The sequence below is a fragment of the Cariama cristata genome, unplaced genomic scaffold (genome assembly GCF_000690535.1).
Source record: "Cariama cristata isolate BGI_N322 unplaced genomic scaffold, ASM69053v1 scaffold438, whole genome shotgun sequence".
Lineage (NCBI taxonomy): Eukaryota > Metazoa > Chordata > Aves > Cariamiformes > Cariamidae > Cariama > Cariama cristata.
The window spans coordinates 35,162-49,401 of NW_009632641.1; positions in this window are offsets into that span (position 1 = coordinate 35,162).

Consider the following 14,240-nt stretch of genomic DNA (forward strand, 5'->3'; position numbering starts at 1 on the left):
CTTGTGCCTTTGTAATGCAGTTTCTTTTGAAGTTCTGCCTTTACTGAGTGGCTGTTAGCTTTCAGCAGGGTGACCAGCAGCTTTCTGGGCACTGTTTGATTTATCGCTGGTCTGTGACCATGCCGCATAGCACCAACCCATACTTGATGCAGCATTCACAAATGTTGTGTTAAATCCATGGACTGGGTAAAGAGAGGGGTTAGGAAAGTCCCAGGGAAAGGGGCCTGATTGGGACAGTCCAGAACAAGAAGAATTTTTTGAAGGGCAGATTTGAAAGCTGGGGAAGCAGATAGGGCTGGGCCTTGGCCTGGTTGAAGGTCAGTCTTGGGGGAGTGCGGGGGGTGGGGTGGGTGGTAGGGTCAGGATCAGGCCCATTTAGGGGCAGGGAGATGAGAGACAGCCCCAGGATGGCCGGGCAGGGCTGTGGGGATGGGTCCATGTCAGGGTTATGTGAATATCCCTTCAAAGGGATGATGCTCCATAAATACTATGTCTGCAGTAGCCCTTGTGTTATGAGGAGAGCCTGAAAAACTTGCCAGCAGGCAGGGCTCAGCCTCCTCCAGTGGTTGCCTGCTGGAGCCTTTACCTCCTTTGGTTTTGTCTGACCTTGGGCCTGCCCTGGCCATCCAGGACATGGGCCCATGGGTGGAGCGCGTGGCTGGGCAGGGCTGTGGGGAGCTGGAGACCATCCCTGCTGCAGTATTACTGGGGCAGGGACCGACAGCCCTGGGGGGCTGCCATGGGATCCTTGACCGTGGGGGAGCCCTGAGGGGAAGGCTGGGTGAGGAGAGCAGCTGCTGCGGAGCAGAGCTCTTCTCAGGGTTAGGTGCATACTCAAATTCTTCTGAGCTTCCTGTTCCTGAGCTACAACATGGGTAAGTAGTCCCAGTGTACCTCAGGCTTGTGTGTGCAAATTGTATTCATACTTTATTTGTCATTAGAATGAATACACTGGTAAACCGTGTTCCTGTTGCCAAGCCCCAAGGATAAATATGCAAACTTAAAATGTTAATGCCACTTAAATTTCATTTGAGTGCAGTGACACTTCAGACAGCATGTACCGTATCAGGTTGAGGAGAGAAATAAATCATTCATGCACTTCTGACTAGAAAAGGTGGCCTAACTGCTTTTTATATGATTAACTGCTCATACTTTTAACTATAAACAAGAAGATGTGACCTACTATAGTTTACTTTCTTGGATAATCTAAAGAATTAGAAAATCAGACTTTTTTTGTTCATTTCGTTTTTATTTGTTCTGACTGAGTAGTGCCTTGCTCTGATGCAGTCCTTTGACTGCAGTGAAGTTACTTGTGCACCAGGACTCAGTTCAGCTTGGTGAAGGGTCTTGGATCCTTGCTCTGTCCTCTCGAGTCTCCTGTGTTTGATCAGACAGTAGCTCTCTTCAGGTGGCTGTCGTTCTGCTCTGAAGTGTGCTGCCCTGACACCCTTCTCAGATATGGAGAAGGAGAGTCTGTGGTCTAACTGTTCACTTAATGTTGCTGTACGTTGAAAGCCCTGGAGTCATTACCAGCATGCTGCTCTGCATGACATCAGGGTGAGCTGAACTGGCCAAAAAAAAAACCCCAAAAAACAACCGAACAAAAAAAACCCACACTTTTTTTTTTGCATATTTTATTATTAATGTGAAGGACGGGCATGAGGAAAGCAGAGGAAAGAGGAAGAGTTAATTGCTTTAAGTGTTGACACTTCTTTCTTCCTACTTGAGGTGATCTTTACTTAATTTAAAAAATTGACCATTGCTGCTAAAGTAGCAACGAAGTTAATGCCCTTATCTGTGTTCTAAATTGTGAATGTTATTTCCTGTTTGCTAAAAAAATGAGGCTGAAAATTAGTTCTGAGAACATGCTGAACAAATACCAATAATAATAATAATGAGAGAAATTCTGAGGAAACTGACTCAAAATACTTATTTTTGAACTGTTTTATTCCCCATAGTTTATTGTACAGCTATTTCTGATGCATGCATTAGATTATCCAATGCAGTAGTTGGATCTGTATTCATTGTATACATTTTTCCTTTTTTTTTTCCCTCCCCTTGCCATGTGGACCTATCAGTATTTTGTCATAATAGGAAACTTCAGAAACTTCACCTGACTTTAGTTGCATGGATCCAAGGGAAGGTACAAGCTTGCAGTGAAATGTTCTCTCTCTGTCAGTAAGAGATACTGCCATGTGGTGACTGCCCAGCAAAGGGGCCATGTTGCAGCTGCTGGTGCAGACAGCAGTTGTTCTGCTCTGGAGATCTATAAACCTCGTTGTGAAGTGCAAGCATCCTCTCCCTACATCTGTTAGATTTGCACAGCTGAGTCTGTTGTCTGAAGCATGCAAATGTATGCTTGTAGGACCAACCTATCTTGCTACTCCTAGAGTAAGTCCTGATTGGAAATGGCCCCATATTGTGCGTGTGGCTGGGGAAGACATGTTTTAAGTGATTAATCAAAGTGTTTCGAGGAGCAGTATTTTATTTACGTATGTTTGTGGAAATTGAGTAATTTAAGTCTGTTAAACTTCTATGATTTTAAAACTATGAACACAAGAAAAGGAATCTGCCTGCAAAACCCCTTGACCTAAGTTATTTTTTTTTTTAAAAAAGATCATGGTTTTTTTATTGGAAGCTTGTTAGTATAAAGAAAAAATACTGAATGTATTTTTACAGTTTTGAGTCTCCTTTTATGTAGGATTCATCAAAAAGTAGAGTATATATGTAAAAACTTCCATTTCCAATGAGTATTAGCCTAGTTTCTAAAGAGGAATGTAACATTTCCAGCTGGTAAGATTAGCATGTGTGTGTCTCTGCACTTTCTCAGAGGCTACAATTTCTCTTCAAGGTTTTGTTTGAAAACAGCTTTTAACTTTTGGCTTTGTGCAGTGTCTTTAAGAATTGCAAGGCACCTACTTGGTTTTACTTACCAAAATGATCAACTTTCATTAAACAAAGAGATGGTTTCCTGTCAACAAGAAGGTTAAAAAAAAACAAAACCAAAACCAACAGACTAAGCATGAGTTGGCACAATAGTCATTCTCCAGCCACTTTTCTGCCTAATTCTAGCTTAATATAATCAAATGAGTATGAAGGTGGTGGTGGTTAGTTGTGTATCAGTTGCACCTAAAGGTTTCAGTTGCAAGCCAGGACGTTATTATGCTTGATGTTAGGTGAACATAGCAATTAATGGTTTCCAAGGAGTAACCTTTGTAAGTACCTCTGGGCTACACAGGTCTGCAAGGGATGGCTGGAATTGCCATGTTGTCACTGTTCCTATTTACTAATGTTTGCTGTAGTGTAGAATAGGGAATCTGAAAGTGGTGTAAATGTACTACTGCTCTTCAATAAAAGTATTTGATGTATTTCTTGCAAATACCTACTATATACATAGTTGGTATATCTACTGTTTTCTTGTTCATGCTAGATATATGGCCAAATACTGAAGTGAGAACAATTCATACTTTCCATCATGTATATATACTTCTCACTTATGTTGAGAAAAATAGCTGGAAGGAACCAAAGTTTTCTGTTATCACCCCACACTGTGTTCCATTGAGAGGGAGGAATTTTTAGGGCAGAAACTGGAACTATGCTAGGAGCAGCACAGCTCAGCAGTGCTGGCGTTTTCCTTCAACGGAGAACACCAGAAGGAAGAGTCCTGCTCTGTTAAGGGATGTTTGCTCTGGACAGCTCTGAGAAATCACGAACACTAATCCCAGTGCTTTGTATCCCTACCTATTGCTACCTTCAAGCAAAAGCAAGGCTATTCTATTTGTTACTGTGTAATGACAAGGTATGAAAATCTTGGGGCTGCAGCACTCACTTTTCCATGGCTTAGACAACCTGGGAATAGTAGCACAGATGTTCATGTGTGAGGTGCATTAGCCCCTGTGAATATCCTCCGGCAAGTGAATAATGCAGTAGATATTAGATGACGTTCAAAGACAAATCTATGCTCTTGTGGAATTCCATTTGAAATTGGAGTCTGCAGTGATGATGTTAATATAAAAAAGATGTAACAAAACAATTTGCACTTGAACTTGCAGAACAAAGACAGTAAAAGCGTATTATTTGGTATGTCAACAGTGGATAAACTGTGCAATACTCAGGTATGTCTGTCTGTAAGTCTAACTTCAATGTTACTCAAATCATTTTTTTTCTAGAAGTATCATATATGTGTCAGACAATCAGCTACTTCTAATGACTTTTCAGATATACAGACATTTTCATTTTTATACTGGTATGCCCAGTGCTACTTTTTCAGAGGAGGAACCATTTTGTTGTTACATGGAGAAGCTCCTCTGCATATCAGCTTGTAAAATATTTGGAGTTAAAAGGATGAGATGAATTTTTACTCTTCAAGGTCCCAGCCTTATATTGACTTGCTCTGTGTTAGAGAGACAGACCAACCTTGGGATATTTGGGACTAGTGACTGTTTCTCCTTATAATTTCTCTGAATCTGTTGGCTGTTTTAGTATCAACCTTCACATCTCAAACATTTGCAAAATATTCATTATGAAGAGGCTATTATAAAATTTCAGCTTTTTTTTTGTGTTGTTCTGATCCTGCAAGGAATGTTGAAACAAAAAGATGCCCCCCTCTTAAGAAATTTGGATTATAGATGTTAGAGATAATATTGCAAGTTGTTGTGGATACGTGTATAGACCAGATACAAAAAAAATGCCTTTGTTACTCTTCACGCAGGTATCACTATAGAAATTGTTAGTTTCTGCTTGTATTTGGTACTCTGCTTGTATTATTAGGGCTGTCTTTTTATGTAGCACGTGGATTTAACACTATTCTGTAAGCAGTCAGCTCATGTAACAAAAGACAGATCAGAATATTGTCTTTGAGTAAATTCCTTTTGCCCTGAAGGGAGACTTTGCCAACTTCTAACCCTGAATTCAAGAGTCCTTTGAATCTCAGTTCTAATAGCTACTGTGTTCTTGAACTTGCTCTGTTCCTTGTTTTGAGATTCAGCTACTCTGTTAAGACACAAGGTAATAGTTGAAAAATCTGTTTTCTATGTCATACCTAACTAGGCAAAGTTTGTCAGCTTTTGCTGAAAGTTGTGAAGTGCCTTGAGACTTGTAATGGGACAGACTCCATTTGTGTTGTACTATATTAAAGAAGCGTTGGTTAAAAAAAAAAAAAACACAAACAAAAAAACCAAAACAAAACAACAAAAAACCCAAACAAACAAAAAAACCCAAACCAAACACCCCCCCCCATTTTTGTTCCAGATCTGTTTGAATGCTTTATTAGCAGAAAGCAGACTAGCATTTTCTTGAATTTATTTTCTGGATTTAGAAGTCGTAATTCGCAAGCATTCAGTGCTGTCAAAAGACATGCATGTTCTAGAAGGAATGAATACTACTGAATTAGTGTCTCTGCCTCTAATGGGTGCTGTAGAAATATGTCGTAGTCATGGAAGTCTACATGATAATAGGAAAAAAAAGTGGATTATGAGTTTTGGGAGGGCGATAGGAGATGATTGTAAGATCTGGTACCTGAGATAGTAGCGTATTAGAATAGATAACCAAACTGTTTAGGAAATAAAGACTGGGAAATCATCTTGATGTGCTTTGTTCCTGTTGTGTTTCTGTCATTTAGTAAGGTGTTTAGTTTTGGACTGAATTATATTTAATTTCCTTCAGCAGTATTTTGAATATTTTATCAAAGGATACAATTTAACATAAATGTACTGACGTGCGGAAAACGGACCCCACAATCTGTACGACTGTACCGTAGGTATGTTTATTCAGCCCTGGGCAGCACGGGGTGGGGGGGGCTGTAGCCCCACCAAAGTCGTGCGCGCCCCACGTGGCGACCTGCTTCAAACTTACACAGGTAAGTGTTACATATACATGAGATTTCCCAACACGCCTATACATATGGATGACCTGTCCCCGCTTCGTATTGAAATTAGTTCCAAGAAGTCATTTCCATAGACTCCTCCCGATTGCGCTTGCGCAGTGCCTCCTTGTGGTGGTCGTCGGGGGTCCTGGAGATGAAGGCTGATGGCTCCTCTTCGTCACCACTAGTAATCTCTTGCTCTTGCTTCAGGATAGGTTTTAACAGGTCCTTAAGGCAAGTTTCCGATCTTTATCGGGGGCTGTCCTTTGTCAGAAGATGCAAAACTTCCCTCCTCAATTTACAGCCGCACCTTTGAGTCACACCTGCTAATTCAATTCCTAGGGCCATACAACATCTTATCTGTTAAGATTCCCTTAACTCCTCCTCTCAGGACTGTATATGTATATTTCACTGTATGCAAGATGAACCTATATCACGTTTCTATATTCGTTTCTGCATTGTGCAGAAACAATTTGCCATAGCTTATAATAATTCACTAACTTCAGAAAACTGAAAAAAAACCCCAAAACAGACTGACAGCTGTCGGCTTTTACTTTCTCAGAGATTATTTAATTTTTACAGAAAACCAGGCCTTTAACCACTGCAAATTTCGTACAGTTTAAAATAGCTTGGCAAAATTAATCATCTTCAGGCTGTTACAGCTTTAGACTAGAAACCCATACAACATGTTTGCATTGTCATTCTATCAAAGCACATTGCATGTAGGATGAAGATTCTATGCGTTCACATGAAATCCAAACCAAAAAAAGTTTCTGTAATTTGTGAATTCATTAATAGTAGGATAATGTTACTTAACTTGAATTTTTAATTTGAAATTTTTTTTAAATGAGGGTTAAGGACTAGGCAAAAATATAGTAAACATTATTTAAAAAATAATAAAATATTGTTTTTAATTTGGAGCACTAAAATAAGTAATTCTGGCGCACTTTACAGAAAAAAGCGTATTCATTGGTACAAGGAAACATTTTCAAGCTTATTTTAAAGATAATTCTAATAATAAGAATAGCAATAAAACTAATAGTGAATTTCATAACTTAACCTGAGCAGCTGAAATAATAAGAGGAGAGAAAATTAAACTATAATGTATGTCATGTAGTATTAGTATGTCATGTAGTATTCAGATTATATGCTCTGTCTTCATGCATTTTAAAATTAGAGTAAGAGTGTACCAGATTGCTTCCAAAAATCCTCCCAGAACTAAAACTTTCTTCCTGAGGCTATACTGGGAAACTGGATGCTAAATATTTCTGTGGCCTTAGCATCTAACTACTTCCTTACATTTGCTTGGACCCTTACATAAAAGAAAACACTGGAGAGTCACAATTGCTTGATTTTGTAATTTTATGTGGCTGGTGAGGAAGATCAATCAAGCAGAATGACCACAACTGGGTGTTGTGTAGCAACATTAAGCCTTGATCACTGAGAATGGCAAGAATATTTTTTGCTAGCTGAGATGAACCAGTGTGGTAGTAGGAGCAGGAGTAGAAGTAAATGTGTACAAGGATATTTCTTTCTTTCTTTATTAAATTTGTGCCCCGATGTACTACCATGCTTAGGGGGGCTATGCCTTGCCTGCATTTTAGTTTTTAGTTTTAAATGGTTTTAGATCAGGTGCTAAAACTTCAATTGAGTTCACTCCTGCGAAGTAGTCTGTATCCCAGCTTCCTGAAATTTATTTTAATATCCAAACCTTCTAGACTGTCAGTTTAAGTTTGTTACTAGGAATTTGTTTTATACATGCAATTTTTACATGAGTAGAAAAAAGCATTCATCTGTCTGTGCAAAGACCCGAGTCCTGCATTTTTTAAAAGGCTCAGGGGAACTTTTCTGTCCTAATTACTACAATACCAGTGGCTAAGCAGTATATTCAGAAATCTGTAAGTCTGCAATCTAGCTTACCCTGCTGTAGCATGCACGTATGTCTGACTACCCAGAAACTAGCGGTTCCTTTGTGCCATTAAATACTTAAGAATTTTCCCCTGGGTATTTGATTTCAATCTTTCTGGCCTGAGGCTTTCCTATGTTCTGTTAGCTTTCCAGAAAATACATGACTGAAATCAGTAAGAGCTTTTCACTTGCCTCCTTGGCCTAATCACAACTGCAGAAATACCAATAGGTAAGTAGGTGGGTTGGCATGTAAACATTTATTTTGAGGGTGTTTTGCAGTCCACGTGAGCTAGCAGTATTTTGCTCTAATATCAAGGTATTATACAGTTTATCCATGAATGCTTGCTTGCTTCTTTTGTGTGTGTGTGAAAGCGTGTGTGAGAAAGTGATCACACAAAATTAAGTCTTCAGTCATCTGGCTATCTCTTGTAATATTAGATTAACTGAGGAGGTAGATACTTATTTTGTATGAAGCTACTATACAGTCTTGTTCTCGTTATAGAGAGAGGTATCTCTTGAGAGCCAGGTAGGTGTTCTATTGTTTTCTTCACTTTTTTGTTTGTTTCCAACAAAGGGTTTATTTGGTGTGATGAATCAAAGTTCTTTGAACAAAATGAATTTTTGTCTTCCTGTCCTCAAAACGGAGAACCTCCATCAGTGTGGAAATCCTACCAAGAGGCTTCCTTGTACAAAGAAAAGGAAGAATGAATCCTTTGTGAGGAAAAAAATTGTCAATAAAAATGGAATACACAAAAGCATGGAAACAAACATTACAAAACTATGCATGCACTGGGAAGTACAAAGGAGGAGAGTTGTACAACACTAATTTAAAAGTTTGGCTTCAACCATGAACAACCAGAAAATGTATTTAGTACTGAAAACTTTTTCTTTAATATATTGTGCTGCCGAGTTATAGTTACCTGCTCCTCAAAGAATCAGATATATTTCGTTAACTGGTCTCAATGGGATGGGGTGGTGGTGAGTATCATTCTTTACAGCACTTCCTTTCTTATACAGTCTTGCTGTTAAATAACCTTGTACTATGTTTTTCATACCTTCAACATTAGGTTACATTGAAAACATCTTTACGAAAGTGTTGCTAGTGAAAAGGCTATTTGCAAAGGATGTGGAAATTGTATTTAAAATCTCAGAGTTGGCAAACTTGCTTGCCAAAGTTGAAGTAATATACTGGCTTGAAAAGTCAGAGTTAAGTCAGGCTTGACATCACACTGACATAGTTCAGAAGCAGGGCAAGAAGACGACTTGTCCATCTTATGCCATGTGAATGTAACCTGGAATTGTAATGGAAACAGTTGTATCTTTGTAATATTTTAATTATGCACTCTAATTGTGCAAATTGCAATAATATCTGAATTATTTACATCACCCTTCTTTCAGCTTTCCCACTTTTTCCTTGTATGTGCAACAAAATTAGTAATTAAAGCACACATATTTGCTACTTTGCCTTAGGCTTTGATCTAGCTCTTTATCTATGAAAGCCATTAGCAAAATATGACTTTGCACTCTCGAGGTTGCAGGAGAGTAAGCATTTTATTTAGTCTTTCTCAGTGATAGAAAATGTCAGGGCCTTGAGCTCGTTGCCCTCTCCTGGAGTCTGGCTGCCTGGGCTCAGTGCCAGTTTTGATAAAGCAGTTGTCCAGTCTTGAGAAGTGTTGGTGAATCTGGAAGCGTTGCGAAGATGTGGGAGGCAGATGAGGTTGGTTGGTTCTCAAGGAGTCTTTCTGGGCATCTTTCCTCTTCGTCAATGCCCGCTTCTTTCAGTGGCAGTGCTGGCCTGGGATCAGTGTGGACCGGTTTCTTGGAGCGCAGAAGACCTTTGGGGGCTGATCAAGAATTAAGGGGCCCAAATCACTTAAACCAGAGCAACAAAAGAGTTTTGGCACTTTAATCAGCGATGATTAAATTTAATCCTGATGATGTCTTTTCCCAGTATATTCAGTCTGACACAGAAAACTAACCTTACTAAACACAATATTAATTATCAATTTTGATTTTTAAATCTTAAGCATCCCACACCCAAAGGCAGAATACTACATGCATTATCGCCCTAAAAATAAACAAAACAACAGATTCTTAAGCTCCAGAGAAATGCTGTAAAAATCTCTGTCTTCTATTTGTGTTTTGCATTCCTATAGGTCAATATAGCCAAACTGATTTTCCTCCTGACGTTCTGCGAACTGCATTTCCTCTGAGGCATTGTTTTGTGATATATGCTATATTTTAGCTCAGAGTAGATTTTTATATGCAAACTATAACTCTCAGAAGCACACTTCGTTGACACCACTTTAAGTACAGTTGCACTGGCAGTAATATATCTGCATGGGAAGAATCTACTAAATAAAATTATGTAAATTAGACTATAGGAAGATTATTCATAACCAAATGCCTAGATATAAGCTTAGCATCTCCTGTGTGGTTCATGGATTTTGTTAAAGTATGACAAACAATCCTGGCAGGAATCACAAGAGAAATTAAGATCAAAGCCTAAACATAAACTAAAAGAAATGAAGTATTTTCTGCTGATCAATTAACGACATGCTTTCCTGCCAGCCTGCAGTCATAAACCGAATAGGAAATCACATTAGTCTGCTTTTATAGTAAGGAATAGAAATGGCACTTATGGCTAAAAAGAGAAAAACTCATTGCATTTATCTCTGTATTGTTTTTTAATTGTTTTTTTCATCATTCATATTCAGATTAGTTACCAATTTTAGATGAGCAGCCAAGTATGTAATAAATACATGAATTCTGTTTGGTTTAAATATCCCCATCTATTTATCCTGTGCTTTTGTTATAAATCTGATATGTTAACAGCCTAATGGCAAAAAGAGTTTTTAGTAATTAAATTGTTAGTAGAATTGCTGTAGAGCACACTGACACACCAAACACACTTAGTTATAACTATAAATAGTCTGTAAAGGCTCTTAATATGAATGAGATTAAAAAGCAAAAGAGTAACAATCTAATACTATATTTCCTGTCCCCTCTCTGTAGTCAGAACTGTCTTATTCTTGTCTCCAGCATTGTTTGCCATTTTATAGGGTACTGAGCTTTTCCTTTTATTAATTTTGTCAGCTTTGCTTAGTTGCTGAAGAATAGTACAGTACTGCTGGAAATCACATGGCGGAGCACAGAAGACACTTCCCTGTTTGCTCCTGTAAACCGAAGCTGCAGTAGTGGTCAATGCAAGTAGCAAATGACAGTTGCTTTCACAATACTGCTTTTTCCTTTCTCAGAAGTATTTCATTGAAAGAAAGATGTGGGAAGCTATGCTATTGCAAGGATGACCGTGATGTCATTTTATGTAGGACAGTAAGGTCAGTATGGGGTTTTGAATGAGATGTGTGGAGTTGCAGCCAGTTATAAACTCTTGTGTTGATTTCCATAGCAGCAGGGAAGGATGAGTAATGGACAAGAACATCCCTTCTCAACTTCAGAATGAATATAGTGAGTTGCATTGCATCTTAGTTTTTCTAGTAGGAGGTGTAAGGAAGGAAAAAATAATTGAATGTCTTCAGGCCAGTGTAATTGGAAACACTTTTTTGCCTCTCTTGCTAGGCTGTGGGTGGGCTTTTCTGTGCTCCCTGCAGTTGAAAACAAAGGAGATGAAGGGAGGCAAAGGGTAAACTATAAGTCTCTGTGGTTCAAAGAGTGATTGATATAAAGCCAGTTCCCCATCTGCTGCCATTCCTTTGCCGTGTAAAAGTTCTGTAGGTGAAACTGGATGTCATCTTCAAGTGCAGTCTCACTGCTGGCATTTCCTTCTCCGTGCCTTCCCCCATCCTGCCACTGCCTCCCTCCATGCTTCTTCCTTGTGCACCCATTTCTCCAAGGGCTATTGCCTCCTTGAGTCCCTTGCTCCTGGCTCCCCTGCCTTGCTCTGAGCTTAGTCGTTGCACTGCCGGTGGCACTGCTGGGTAGCTGAAGTCAGAAAGCCCAGCTTAGCTGGCACACTGCATGGCATTAGAATTGGTTAGGAGAGGTTAATTCCTGGGCTTTGCGCTGTGCTGTGTTTTGCTAGATGGGAACTGATGGTGTAAGTCTCAGGAGGTCCAGAAACATGGTGGTAGTTTGAGGCCCGGTGAAACAGGTATCGCTGAGGTGCTTTGCTGAAGCAGGGGAAGGAGGAAATACCAGGATCTGAAGAGATTTGGGTGAGTGGCACGTCGTGCATGCATGTTCAGGTTAGACTAATGGTTTGATTTTTAGGGTGGGAAGGAATTTTCCTTTGAGTCATATTGGCAGGAATGAATGTGGTTCTTTTCCCTTCCTTTACAGCATAGAACCTTGTTCATTTACAAAGATGACTGGGCGTGTTTGACCTGATAAAATTTTTGCAAGGCTACTGTAGCACTCCTGATTTTTCTTTCTCCCCCTTCTCTCTTTCTCATTCTCCCTCTGCCCCTATCTCTTTTTCCCAGTTTATTCTTTTCATGTACTGCTGCTCTTTTGAGGCTCATGGTCTGTCCTGTGAGAAGTCTGACCCTAAATATTTTGAGGATTATTCTGGAAAAATTTAGAAGAAATTAGAATTTTTTGGCTTTTGACATTCTGAAGGGCTAGTATCGGTTTTGGTGTGCACCTACCTGTAATTAAACTTCTGTTAAGTTCATCTTTTTAATTGTGAAGAACTGAGCCACGTGACCCAGGCAGTGTCTGCCTACCTTGCATTCCAGTTAGCTACCCTGGCTCTCTGCACCAGTTTTATGGTTTGTCCTCTGAAGAGACTAATTCTTCCATGAGCTGGGGTGCTCTATAATGGGAGCAGAGGTGCTTAACATTGTATTTTGCTTTTGAGTCTGTTTACCACATGAAATTTAGCTGTTATAGCATTAATTTCCTTTATTGAGTTTGTCTTTGAATTTACTTGTGTTTTCTGAAGTGCATGGATAAAGTAAAATCGGAGAGAGGACACTACATTACATGTCGGAAATCAAAGGTTTTTGATTTTGAAGGGTTTTTTTTTTTTTTTCAAAAAGGGGAATGCAAGACTTACATTTTTGCCCCCCCCCTTTTGGTTTTTTTTTTAATTAAAAAAATCTGGTGTATATTGTAGGAGTTGCCTGTGAATATGTAGGAAATGTACTATAGCATACACCAAGTCATAAATCTGTCATAAATCCTAAAACCACAACAGGTGTTGTAGTTGACCGTAATGTTCACTCTGTGTTTATGAAAACTTTTTTAATTGTTCATCACTAATGAGGTTCTCACATCTTGCAGGGGTCACTACCATGCCTGTATCAGGAGGTGTTCAAATGGAGTTTGATCATGCTTGTCAGTGGGCTTTGAAATCTAATTAGGCAATTATAGCTTAAATTCCACAGCTCAAAATAAACGGAGCTCCATCTTTTCTGTGAGCTATTTTCTAACAATGAAACCTGCTGAGTGCAGACAACTACAACGGGCAACGCACAGATTTTGTTCATCAAGAATAAAAGTGATGCTGAAGTATGCTGTTACATGCTGAGAAATGTTACAGGCCACATTTTGAAAAATTGACATTTAGCAGTGAAATGTACTGTGTATGTGCAGTGTATATGGAAGTCACCTATTTTGTGCACGCTGCCATTTATACTTGCAGATGAATTGTTATTTGTCATGAAGAATACACCTACAAGTTTAAAAGGGTGTTTTGCTCCCTCCAAGCAGGTCTTCTGAGGGATTCACTTAAGAAATTAACTGCTTTAAACGAAAGAATCTGTCTTTTAGAAATGTGAAATAGGTGATTGTCATGCTTTGACCTTTAAGTACGCAGAAACTTTTGCCTCTGACGATACTTCTTCGCATTTTTTTAAAGCTTACATAAGTGTTAGGATAGACACTGGTGTTTTGGGAAATGAAAAGTCTTCTAGGGTATATTAGCACTTGTGTGTGTGTGTTTATACATAAGCACGTATAAAGGCACTGTTGAACCTTTGCTGGTTGCTGACTGTACAGTCATAGGCAAACTTCACTTACAATGAGCCTAAAACTTATTGCTTATGTTTTGTACACATAGAGAGACCTGTAGATGAAAAGATGTGTGCTAAACACTATGTTAAAGGAGTGGATCTCTCTGTATCACAGTCTACTCGGAAAGGCCTGCTCAGCAGTGAGGACATGCTGGTAACAGGGTTGCAAACTGTCCAAGCTGCATCTGGGTGCCAGCTGCATTCCCATGTGGCAAAACAAAGCTGAGTGTGCTCTCCTGTGGAGAAGCAATAGCCTTTGATACTTCCAAGCTGTTAATCAGAGTAGCCATTGCAATGAAGTGGTTTTACAAATAGAAATTTCTCCTTATCCTTTTGAATCTAACGTAATTTAAAGGTGCATTAACATCAAAATGGAACTTGCAGAATAAATCATTTAAGTCTAGACTAGAGTTGCATTGGCCCTGAAAAATCCTCAGTTTTTTTCCCAGATGGTGGTGTGCAAATTTTGAAGAGGAACAGTTAACGTAGCCAGC